Below are 12,745 nucleotides of genomic sequence, written 5' to 3' on the forward strand. Positions count from 1 at the left end.
GAAGTGAGGCTTGGCTCAAGGGTAGGGTGGTAGCCTTAAGCTAAAGAGCTCTGGGACAGTGTCCAGGCAGAGTTCAAGCCCCATGACCCACAAAACAAAACCTTTTCAGTCACAGCCTCAGTGGGAGAGGCAGAGAAATATCCCAGCTGTGCCAGGGCTGCCTCATAGCCAGCAGCCCAATTCCATTGTGGCCGTCTCTGCCATGATGACCCTGGGAAGGGGCTATGATGGTACTAGGAGAGCCATCCAGGCCATCTTGCTCCACCCCTCCTTATTACCCCCTAGGAAAAATTACAATTAAACTGGCTAAAAGGTTTGTACTGGGCTGGGAGTGTGGCTTATTGGCAGAACACTTGTCTAGCATGCCTCAAGCCCTGGGTTCAATTCCTCAGTACTACATAAACAGAAGAAGCTGGAAGGGGTGCTGTGGATCAAGTGGTGGAGTGCTAGCCTTGAGCCAAAGAAGCTCAGAGACAGTGCCCAGGCCTGAGTTTAAGCCCTGGGGCTGGCAAAAAAAAAAAAAGAAAAAAGAAAAGGTTTATACTTGGTTATACTTGGTATGTTATGTACTAAACATTAAACAAAAACTTTACTTTCTTGCCCCCAAAACTCCAGAAATAAGTTGACTAGTTATCATTACCAGTGAAGAGCAGTAGCGAAACTGAATGTAGCCAGACTGAATCCATCTTGTTAAAGCAGCCTCCATTCTGTAAGAGTAAGTTCTGAGACATCCCCTAGCTGCCTCTTCTCAGGAGAACTGCAAGATGCTCCATCAGATGTTTCCTCAGAGAGCTCGCAAGGACACTCAAAGGTGACCTCTAGGACTGCAGCTGTGTTCCACAGCTAGCAAGGACACCTGAAACTAAAGTTCTGTGGGAAACCATAACCGATAACTTTGGGCACAACACCAGATTTTCATTCTGAGTTCAATTTTCATGTGAACTTCAGTCTTGGCATATACCTAAACGAAAACTTTTTTTTTTTTTTTTTGCCAGTCCTGGGCTTGAGCTCAGGGCCTGAGCACTGTCCTTGGACTTTCTCAAGGCTAGAGCTCTACCACTTGAGCCTCAGCACCACTTCCGGCTTTTTTCTATGTATGTGGTACCGAGGAATCGAACCCGGGTCTTCATGCATGCTAGGCAAGCACTTTAACCACTAGGCCAAACTCCCGGCCAAACGAAAACTTTTTTGTGCACATCTTTCGGATGGTTCTTATTTTTTTCTGAATGGCCCTTAAATAGCTATTATAAAATTAATATACAAAAGCTATTGCCATTATTATCTCAACAAGATCTAATGAAAATGCAGGCATTAGGAGTTGATACTCAGGTCCAAACTGAAGGACAAAGAGCTGTTTTAAACTCAAGCACTAAAAAGGATCTTGGACTTGGGTTGGGAGTGTGGTCTAATGGTAGAGAGCTCACTTAGCATGCACGAAGCCCTGGGTTCCAGTCCTTGATACCACATACACAGAAAAAGCCAGAGGTGGCACTACATGTGGCTCAAGTGATAGAGCACTAGCTTTAAGCAAAAAAGTATCCAAGGACAGTACCCAGGCCCAGAGTTCAAGCCCCCAAGCGACAAAAGAAATTTTTTAATCCTGGCTATTCTAGGTCTTTTTCATTGCTGATTTGATATGTTCCTGGAGCATTTTCAGGCAAGTATATAGGGGATGCTTTTTACAAGTACTTAGCTGTTAAATGTGTTAGTTTTTGCTTATTTGCCAGCCTGAGGCTTGAACTCTGGGCCAGTGTGCTGTCCCTGAGCTTTTGTGTTCAAGGTTAGTGCTCCACCACGTAAGCCACAACTCCACTTCCAGCTTTTTGAGGTTAATTGGAGCTTGAACTCAGGGCCTGAGCACTGTCCTTGGACTTTTTCCTCAAAGCTAGCACTCTGCCACTTGAGCCACAGCATCACTTCCTGGGTCTTTGTGCATGCTAGGCAAGTATTCTACCACTAGGCCAAACTCTTGGGACTAGTGTTTATTATTTTTTTAATCTCTTCAATTATATAATTGCTTTTTAAAATTTTTATTGTCAGGGTGATGTATAGAGGGGTTACAGTTACATTTTTAAGGTGGTGAGTACATTACTTCTTGAGCCTTGTTACCCCTTCCCATGTTATTCTCCCACTTTCCCTCCCCTCACCCCCACCCAATATATTGTCTTGTAAATAGCACTGCTACATTGGTTCACCCTTTGTCTTTTGTTTTATTTTCTTCATTCATTTTTATTCATTCTTTCAACAAACCACCCTTTGTCTTTTGTCTCATCATCTTGAGTTAGTGTTTTAAAGTAAATGGATTCCAGGTAAGCACTACCTAAGAGTAATTCCTTTTTAACCTCTGAGTTGCTTAAATTTGGCCAAAATCTTATTGGGGCACAGACTCCCACCTAACTATGCCTGTGACTCTTTCCTTCCAACTCTTTCAGACCAACTAGGACATCTCATCTTGGCAGCTAGGAAAGACCTACAATGATAAGCTTTTCCTGGCAATGAGCAATATGATTCAAAGAAAAATGAGGTAATTCTGTACAGACAAGAATGCTAGCCTTGAGAAAGCTCAAGGACAGTGTCCAGGCCCTAAGTTCAAGCCCCATGCCTAGAAAAAAAAAATGGAAGCAGGGGCCGGGAGTTTGGCCTGGTGGTTGAGTGCTTGCCTAGCATGCATGAAGATCTGGGTTCGATTCCTTGGTACCACATACATAGAAAAAAGCCAGAAGTGGTGCTGAGGCTCAAGTGGTAGAGCTCTAGCCTTGAGAAAGTCCAAGGACAGTGCTCAGGCCCTGGACTGGCAAAAAAATTTAAAAAAAGGAAGCATCCAGAAGTCCAGTAGTTTGGCCCTGAAGATCAATGGTGAGATATATATTTTGGGGGGCGTGGGGACACTTTTGAGAACTGGATAAGCTTAACCTGGTGGGAGGAATTAACCCTAGCAGGTAGGAGTTGACTGGGTTAGCCTGCTACTTTTTGGGGACTAACAGTTTGACCTTGGTGTTCTCAGTGGCGTCATCCAGTTCAGTGTCCTTTGACTCAGCAACCTGAATTTCCATAGCTGTGGCCTCAGCTGACTGAGGGCTCCATCTTGATTTAAATCCTCTTCTGATAAAGTGGCTGTTAGAAGTCTCCAGTGAATAAAGCACACTGTGCACATCCAAGGAATAAAGGTTTAATATCAGAGAGGCTGACAGACTACTTCTACCTGAATAGAGTAGACCTGAAGGAATGAGGTCGGGAATAAATCTATAGGAATGGGGAAGTGGGAGTTTGCATTGTGTACTGGAAATTGATGGTGTGTGGAGGGGGGAGGGGGCCAGGCAGGAGATCGATTGTGGGGGGTTGACCTTAGTGGTCAGGCCAGGTCAGGGTGACCAAGATTCAGGCAGCTAGGTGGAACCTGAACAGCCAGAATGCCAGCCACTGCAGAATTCAGAGTCTGGGGTCCTTTGATAACTCCCAGTCAGGTGATTGACAGTCAGGTGATTTCTGGTTCAGGCAGGGGAAGAGAAAGCGGGAGGGGCTGTCTTCCTGGGCCTACCTAACAGGGTCAAGGTGGCCTGGAGAAGTATGGTGTCCTCTGCTGTCAACTCATGCACAGTCCTGCTGACCTTGGATGCCCCCTTGCTCTAGCCTTGTTTAGGAGCTTAGGCTTCTAGACATTCTTGGCAGCTGAGTTACCAATATCTCTGTCCTCAATGCATTGGCCACTTCCTTCTTGTGCAGTTAGACATGTTGGAATTCAGACTTGCCTTGAGATACAGAGGGACTGGCCTTGGATAGCTCAGCCTGGCTTTGCTCCAGCTTGTCTTCATTTCCCATTCAATCATCATCAACAAAGCTGTCATTGAACTTTGGGAAGCATTCTGAAAAATTTTAAGGTACAGGAAATATTTGTAATATAAATTATTGATAATTTTTCAGATAGTTTGATTCTTGTATGAGACATAAGAGAAGTCATTTTGGGCTAGGCACGGTGGCTCATGTTTGTAATCCTAGCTACTAAGGAGGCTGAGATCTGAGGATCAAGGTTCAAAGCCAGCCTGGGCCTAAAAGGACCTGAGACTCTTATCTCTAATTAACCTCTAGAAAAAGGAAAGTGGGGCTTGGCTCACAGGTAGGGTGGTAGCTTTGAGCTGAAGAGCTCAGGGTCAGTGCCCAGGTTGAGTTCAAGCCCCAATGACCCACAAAAAAAGAAAAAAAAAAGAGAAAAGTCATTTTGGAAGGAAAGAAAAAAATGGGCGAGAGATACATGATAAAAAAAATGGTGTGAAATGAGGACAAAAACATGAGAAGGGGATCAATGTATGAGAAGTAATACACCTAACTACCTGGCAAATGTAACTGTAACCCTTCCATACATTACCCTGACAATAAAAAAAATGGTGTGGAAAACAATGATCTTCAAGAGGAATGTGATGGCAGAAATTCCTGTTCATGTAGCATTATTTTCCGTTCTAGAAAAAGCCAAGGGACTCTATTGGCTCAGACATGTAATCCTAACTATTCAGGAGGTAGAGATTTAAGGATTATGGTTCAAAGATGGCCTGGGTAAGACTCTCTTATCTTCAATTTACAAACAAGTCAGAAGTGGAGCTGAGGCTGAAGTGGTAGAGTGCTAGTCATCCTTGAGCAATAAAGCTTAAAAAACAGTGCCCAAACCCTGAGTTCAAGCCCCAGTAAATGTGTGTGTATGTGTTGATCTACATATGGTAGATATTATATATATATATATATATGTTATGCCAAAGGAGTCAGGAAAATGACATTTGACAATGACACTAGGAGAAAAAGACAAAAGGGAACACAGTTTAAGGCTGAGGATTTCGCACCTTTAAATCCTGAGCATGATAAAAATCAGTGTAAATATTTAGCTTTAGACAATGGAAATATCCTCCAAATCTTAGATCTACATCTCTAAGGAGTTTGGATTTAAGAAAGGTAATACAGGACCACAAGTTTGGCCTAGTGTTAGAGTGTTTACCTAGCAAGCACTAAAACCCAGGACCAGGACTGCCAAGGACAGTGCTCAGGCCTGAGTTCATGCCCCCAGGACTGCCAAAAAAAAAGAAAGGTAATATGAAAAATGGACACATATCTGGATTCTCAAGGAACAGAAAATCTTCAGTCACAGCCAGTTAAAAATGGAACCTGATCAATTATTTGCAAAGACTTAAACCTGCCACTCCTCCTACAAAAGCTACAACACAGGATAGCCCAAGCCGAAGAAGAAGAAGAAGGAGAAGGAGAAGGAGGAGAAGGAGGAGGAGAAGGAGAAGGAGAAGGAGAAGGAGAAGGAGAAGGAGAAGAAGAAGAAGAAGAAGAAGAAGAAGAAGAAGAAGAAGAAGAAGAAGAAGAAGAAGAAGAAAAAGAAGAGGAGGAGGAGGAGGAGAAGGAGGAGGAGGAGGAGGAAGACAAGTTTGAATTTCTCTCTTGGATGAGCCTACAAAAAGTGTTGCAACTCTAATGCTTTTAAATCAACTGCCAAGAATTTTAATCCTCCAACAAATCCAGTGAAAAAGTATAATTAATCAAATTCCCTTTTGCCAGTGGGTGAACTCCACCAGCATCTAGGCAAAATTATTAGAAGACTCAGGGATGATGAATAAAATTTTGAGATCACTGGAAAGAGACAGAGTAGAAAAGGATCATGAGGACATAAGCCAGGGCTGGGAGAGTGCTTGCCTAGCAAGCATGAAGCCCTTGGTTCCATTTCTCAGTACCACATAAACATAAAAAACTGGAAGTAGTGCTGTAGCTTAAGTGGTAAAATGTTGAATAAAACAAGTTTGGGTAGGGGCCGGGAGTTTGGCCTAGTGGTTAAAGTGCTTGCCTAGCATGCATGAAGACCCAGGTTCGATTCCTCGGTACCACATACATAGAAAAAAGTCGGAAGTGGTGCTGAGGCTCAAGTGGTAGAGCTCTAGCCTTGAGAAAGTCCAAGGACAGTGCTCAGGCCCTGAGCTCAAGCCCAGGACTGGCAAAAAAAAAAAAAGTTTGGGTACAGTGCCCAAGTCCTGAGTTCAAACCCCAGGACCAGCAAAAAGGAAGGAATGAAGAAAGGAAGGAAAGAAGGAAGGGGGAGAGGAAGGGAGGGAAGGGAGACCGGCTGATGTGGTACTACATAAGCACCCTTGTTTGGGAAACAATCAGGAGGAATGTTGGATATATGGTTTATGAACTTTCTCTTGTCTGGTTTTAGAGTCTGTGACCTGAAGACGAGGTGAGAGGGAAAGAAGGAAGGAGAAAAAGAAAGGAATGGTTGCAGAATTTCCACCTACCATGATTCTGAAGGTAGCCAGGACAAAATGTCAATCACTACTACAGGATTGCCCACCTGGTGAATCCAAGCAAAACTCAAATCCAAGAGCAAATTCCCAGCTCTGCCTTGTAGCATGTATAGACTGAACTATAAGCCTGATGTGTGATTCTCTAGAGGTGAGGTGGAGAAAGAGCCTTACTCAACTGTATTACAAATGGTGAGTATTTGTCATGACTGGATTTCATCATTCTTCCCCTGATTCCTCTGGTTTCAGGTATATGGGCCATGTAGGTAATAAGGACACCTGAAGTCTTAGAGCCTTGGCTTGGATGTGTATAGAATCAAATTCTATACTGCTGACATTAATGGACAACCTTGTGACAAAGAGCAAGGTCTTTCTGACCAATATCCCCAGAAGCCCATAATGAGTAATGGTCCTAGTGTGACCAAGTTCAAAAACACCCACATAGCTGGGCACGGTGGCTCACACCTGTAATCCTAGCTACTCAGGAGACAGAGATCTGAGGATCGCAGTTCAAAGCTATCTGGCACTAAAGTCTGCAAGACTCTTATCTCCAATTAATAATTAGAAAAGGGGCTGTGGCTCAAACTGGTAGAGTGCTAGCTTTGAGTTAAAAAACTCAGGGACTGGGGGGCCGGGAGTTTGACCTAGTGGTAGAGTGCTTGCCTAGCATGCATGAAGACCCGGGTTCAATTCCTCGGTACCACATTCATAGCAAAAAGCCGGAAGTGGTGCTGAGGCTCAAGTGGTAGAGCTCTAGCCTTGAGAAAGTCCAAGGACAGGGCTCAGGCCCTGAGCTCAAGCCCAGGACTGGCAAAAACAAAAAAAAACAAAAAACAACAACAACCACAAAAAACCTCAAGGACAGCACTCAGGCCCTGAGTTCAAGCACCACGACTGACAAAAAATAAATATAAAAAATGTATTCTACTTAAATCCTCTCTGTGGTTTTCCTTAAATCCTTTCTCTGATATAGACATGAACCCAATGACGTGAATCTGGTAACATTTTGGCAAACTGGGTCAGGAGACTGAAAGAAAGACCTACTCAGTAGGATGACTTTATTTTTCTCTGAGTCTAGTAAATCTGCTTGATTCCTAATCGAGGAAGGAGGACTTCCTTTTTAGTTCAGGACTTTTTTTTTGGCCAGTTCTGGGATTTGAACACAGCACCTGGACATTGTCCCTGAGATTCATTTGATCAAGTCTAGCACTCTACCACTTGAGCCACAGTGCCACTTCCAACCTTTTCTGTTTATGTGGTACTGAGGACTGGAGCCCAGGGCTTCATGCATTCTAGGCAAGCATTCTACCACTAAGCCACATTCCCAGCCTCTCTTTAGTTTTATGCTTCCACAATGGGGGAGGTTTACTATTTTGGTTTGGGAATATCAAATCATCATGACTTCACCTACAACTATAGAATTAACATAGAAAGGTTTTGAGCTTTTTTTGTATTTTTTCTCCCTTCTGTCTTCTTTGGTTTGTACCAAGAAATTTTGTTATTCAAAAGAAGGCCAATGGCATTCGCAGGGAAGTGGACGAATCTAGAGCGAATCATGTTGAGTGAGACAAGTCAAGACCAAAGGAACAAAAGGTGCATGGTATCCTTAATATGTGGCTATTAGATCCAAACAGTAGAAGAGTGAGGACTCAATATTTGCATACCCAATGCTATGGGCATGGTATTGAAAATATAAACACAACTACATAGACATAAAATTTATGATTATAGACATAATGTTTTATTACATAGATTAATATTATCTATGACATATAAACCCTCAGCCTAATTTTAATTATGACCTAAAAATCTCAGTGCCAGTGATTGTACATAGAGATTCCCTTCTTGAATACTTCTTTTTTGTTAAACAAGTATTGAAATATGATGTAAAAATCAATGTTAATAAATTCTTTAGTAATAAAATAGCATAAAATAAAAAAGAAGGCCATTGGGAAAAAAAAAACGTGTGAAGGCGTGCTTTCTAAATATCCCTTCAAAAATTCAATCAGGGCAGGGCACAGATATGAGTGTCTGTAAATCCTACCTACTCAGGAGGCTGATATCTGAGGATCCAGGTTTGAAGCCAGCCCAGGCAGGAAAGCCCATTGAGACTCTTTAATTAATCATAAAAAAAGCTGAAAATGGCACTGTGATTCAAGTGGTAGAACACTAGTCTCGAGTAAAAGAAGTCTGGGGGGCTGAGAGTATGGCCTAGCAGTAAAGTGCTTGCCTAGCACCTAAGAAGCCTGGGGTTTTATTCCTTGGTACCACATGCAACAGATAAAGCCAGAAATGGTGCTATGACTCAAGTGGTAGAGCACTAGCCTTGAGAAATCTCAAGGACAGTGCCCACACCCTGAGTTCAAGTCCCAGGACTGGCACACACAAAAAAATCTTAAATCCAGCTGGGCACAGTAGTTTATGCTTATAATCCTACCTAGGAGATCTAGTCAGACACTCTACCAATGGCTCCAGTCCATCAAACTTTAATTTTTAATAGGTCACTAGTAATAGACTCACAATGAATAAAAGGGCACATTCAGCAAAAAAAGCCTCCCCGACTCCTGTCCCCTAGAAGTGACTACCACCGTCCATTTTTTGTTATCTTTCTGAGATACTGTACATGTACAAACGTATTCCCATATTCCACTTTTTTTCTTTTCAATCTCACAGTATTTACTGATGAACAAGTATATAAAAGCAGAGTACAACTATGATAATAAATGACGTGGACCTAATTTCAATACTAGAAGTAGAATCTTCCACTTTCTTTATGAACAGTAACTTCTTGCCTCTATTTCAGAGATCAATCCTGATTGGTACATTAAAAATGGCTGTATAGTTGGGTGGCGCAGTGGCCCATGCCTGTAATCCTAGCTACTCAGGAGGCTGAGATCTGAGGATCAAGATTCAAAGCTAGCCTTGGCACAAAAGGACCTGAGACTTTTAACTCCAATTGAGCTCTAAAAAATTGGAAGTGGGGGGCCCGGGAGTTTGGCCTAGTGGTTAAAGTGCTTGCCTAGCATGCATGAAGACCCAGGTTCAATTCCTCGGTACCACATACATAGAAAAAAGCCAGAAGTGGTGCTGAGGCTCAAGTGGTAGAGCTCTAGCCTTGAGAAAATCCAAGGACAGTGCTCAGGCCCTGAGCTCAAGCCCAGGACTGGCAAAAAAAAAAAAATTAGAAGTGGGGCTTTTGCTCAAGGGTAGGGTGATAGCCTTGAGATGAAGAGCTCAGGGACAGCGCCCAGGCCGAGTTCAAGCCCCAGGACCCACCAAAAAAAAATGGCTGAATAGTTGTATTTTGCATAGCCATATTCTGATAGACATTGAGAAGGTTTATAAACTTTTGCAGTTTCACACAGTACTGCATTGATGACCTTGAATACACATGGGAATAAAATATCCAGGTCAAGAGATCCTTGTGCAACTTGATGGGCTCACCACTCTCTCTGAGGCTGCAACCTCTCCCCCGGAGACTAAGTCAGTGTGTCTTAATTACCTGATCATCCACCAATTATGTTATAATCTTTTTGTTCTCTGCCAATCTGCTAAGTGAATACTGGCATCTGTTACTCTGGGGTGGTAATTGTATATATGTTCTTTCCCTAATGATCTATTTGCGATTTCACTTTATTATCCTTTTGTAAGAGTTCCTTATGAAGGGGTATCAATGTGTGATGAGTAATGCAAAGACTACCTGATGAATATAAATGCCCTCTATACATTATCTTGACAATGAAAAAAAAGATAATAATCTTTATTAATTCCTTAAAAAAAGAGTTCCTTATGTACTCATTAAGACTCTAGTCTGTGATTTCAATTTAGTTATTATTCTTGTGTAAGGGTTCCTTATGTACTCTTATGTACTCATTAAGACTCTGGGTTGTGAATATTGCTACCTGGTTTACCTTTTGTCTTAGCTTTGTGTATGGTGAGCATATGTATTCCATGAGCACGAAGACTTTGAAATATTTGGAGCTTGAGGTATGGTTCTAATAGAATACCTACCTAGCAAGTACAAGGCTCTGAGTTCCGTCTTCCGAGTTTCTTCTCTAACTAGAAAGATGTTCCTACTCTAAAATATTTTTTTTAATTCCAAAGGTTCTGCTTAGAATCTTCATAGTTTCATTCTCCATAGCATATCTTTCATCGATTGGAATATTTTTTTGTTGGTTCTAGAGCTTGAACGCAGCACCTGGGCACAGTCCCTGAGCTTCTTGTGCTCGAGGCTAGCACTCTACCACTTGATCCACAGCACTATGTCTAGCTATTTCTGTTTATGTAGTACTGAGGAATGGAACCCAGGATTTCATGCATGTTAGGTAAGTACTCTACCACCAAGCCACATTCCCAGCCCCTATTCTAACTTTTTGTGTAAGTAATTAGCTAAGGGTCAAATTTACTTTTTTTTCTAATTGGATACTCACCTGTTGTAATACTTTAATCATCATTTCCCCTTTCTTTACTGACTTGAAATGGCATTTTAAATAATATAAAAGCTGGGGACTGACTCTTCTTTTTTGGTGGGGGGCTGGGGTTGGGAGTTATGAAACTTGAATTCAGGTCCTGGGTGCTATTTCTGAATTTTTATGTGTAATGCTAGCCCTGTATCATTTTGAGCCATAGCTCTACTTCCAGTTTTAGGTGGTTAATTGAAGAGAATGATTCTCATGGACTTTCCTGCCTGGGCTGGCTTCAAACTGTGATCCTTAGACCTCAGCCTCTTGAGCAGCAGGATTGCAGGCATGAGTCACCAACATACTAATGCGGAGCTCCTATGAAACTCTTACCTCTAATAAACTGCTGAAAAAGAAAAAGCCAGAAGTGGCACTGTGGCTTAAGTAGCAGAGTGCTAACTTTGAGCAAAAGAAGATCAGAGATTGTGCCTTGGTCCTAAGGTCAAGACCAAGACTGGTATATACACATACAAATACAAGCATCATGTTTTTCTATTCTTTTTTCTTTTTCTTTTTTTCTTTTGTCAGTCATGGGGCTTGAACTTTGGGCCTGGACACTGTCCCCGAGCTCTTCCACCTTACCCCTTGAGCCACAATGCTACTTCCAGTTTTCTAGTGGTTAATTGGAAATAAGAGTCTCACTGACTTTTGTGCCTCGGCTGGCTTTGAACCTCGATCCTCAGATCTCAGCCTCCCAAGTAGCTAGGATTACAGGTGAGAGCCACTGGTACCTGGCGTAAAAAAATCATTTCTAAATATCAATATGCATTTGGGTTTGCTTTGTGCTTTTCTATTCTGTTCTACTATTTTTCTCTTAGCTACCTGGATCACACTATTTAAATTATTATAGCTTTGTAGTATGGTTTAATTTATTAGTGCAACTAAATAATGGTCTTTGGATTGTAATGTTTAATTCTTGCTTTTAACAAACTATAGTGTACTTCCATAATTCTAGGTAATTTGTATTTCTCCTTTGTGAGGTACTGGAGAGTTTGATTTCAGAACCTTTTGCTTGCTAGGCAGGTGCTCTACCATTTAAACTATATGCCCAGCACTGTATTCCTTTGACTATCTTATCTTTAGAGTTTTATGTATGGTTCTCTGCCTCCTAAATTCAAGGCAAACTGAGCACCATTAAAAATTATGAAAACATTAACCACATTTCAATATAATATCTATATGGTTATGGTTAGCTATATTGATTATCATCTCTATTGTTACTCAAGTGTTGAATAAAGCAAGTGGATTATATCAACAAACTCAGTGAGAACTTACCTTTAAAAAAACATCCAGGGCTGGGGTTTGACCTAGTAGTAAGAGCTTGTCTAGCATGCACAAAGACCCAGGTTCAATTCTTTGGTACTACATACGTAGAAAAATCCAGAAGTGGTGCTGTGGCTCAAGTGTTAGTCTCTAGTCTTGAGAAAGCCCAAGGACAATGCTCAGGCCTTGAGTTTAAGCCCTGGGATTTGCCAAAAACAAACACCCCCCCAAAAAAAACAAAATTAAAATGTGGACACAGCACTAAATAATCTTGCATGTAAGGTTCTAGTTGTAATACAGTAAATAAAGGCAATTGTCCATGTCTTTAAAAGATAGAAATCCAAGCCATGGCTGATTTTTTTTCCCCAACCAGTCCTGGGGCTTGAACTCAGGGCCCAAGCACTGGCCCCAAGCTTCTTTTTTCTCAAAGTTAGCACTTTACTACTAAGCCATATTCCCAGCCCTAGTGATTCTTTCTTTCTTTTTTCTTTTTTTTTTTGCCAGTCCTGGGCTTGAGCTCAAGGCCTGAGCACTGACTGCCCTTGGACTTTCTCAAGGCTAGAGTTCTACCACTTCCGGCTTTTTTTCTATGTATGTGGTACTGAGGAACTGAACCTGGGTCTTCAGGAATGCTAGGCAAGCACTCTACCACTAGGCCAAACTCCCAGCCCCTAGTGATTCTTTCTTTTAATCCCAACAATTCAGGACATGGAAGTAGGAATATTGATTTTAGGGCTT

At 41.9% G+C, this 12,745-nt stretch overlaps 1 long non-coding RNA gene across 1 annotated transcript; it reads left to right on the forward strand.

The window, feature by feature from the left end:
• The first annotated feature begins 5,991 nt into the window (after nt 1-5,991).
• Nucleotides 5,992-11,433, forward strand: LOC150054596 (uncharacterized). Its single transcript, XR_016537565.1, has 3 exons — nt 5,992-6,476; nt 10,467-10,609; nt 11,273-11,433. It is a non-coding gene; the product is annotated as an uncharacterized LOC150054596 (long non-coding RNA).
• Nucleotides 11,434-12,745: the final 1,312 nt, after the last annotated feature.

Source organism: Megascapheus bottae, chromosome 14 (assembly GCF_031878675.1).
Source record: "Megascapheus bottae isolate mThoBot1 chromosome 14, mThoBot2.hap1, whole genome shotgun sequence".
Classification (NCBI taxonomy): domain Eukaryota; kingdom Metazoa; phylum Chordata; class Mammalia; order Rodentia; family Geomyidae; genus Megascapheus; species Megascapheus bottae.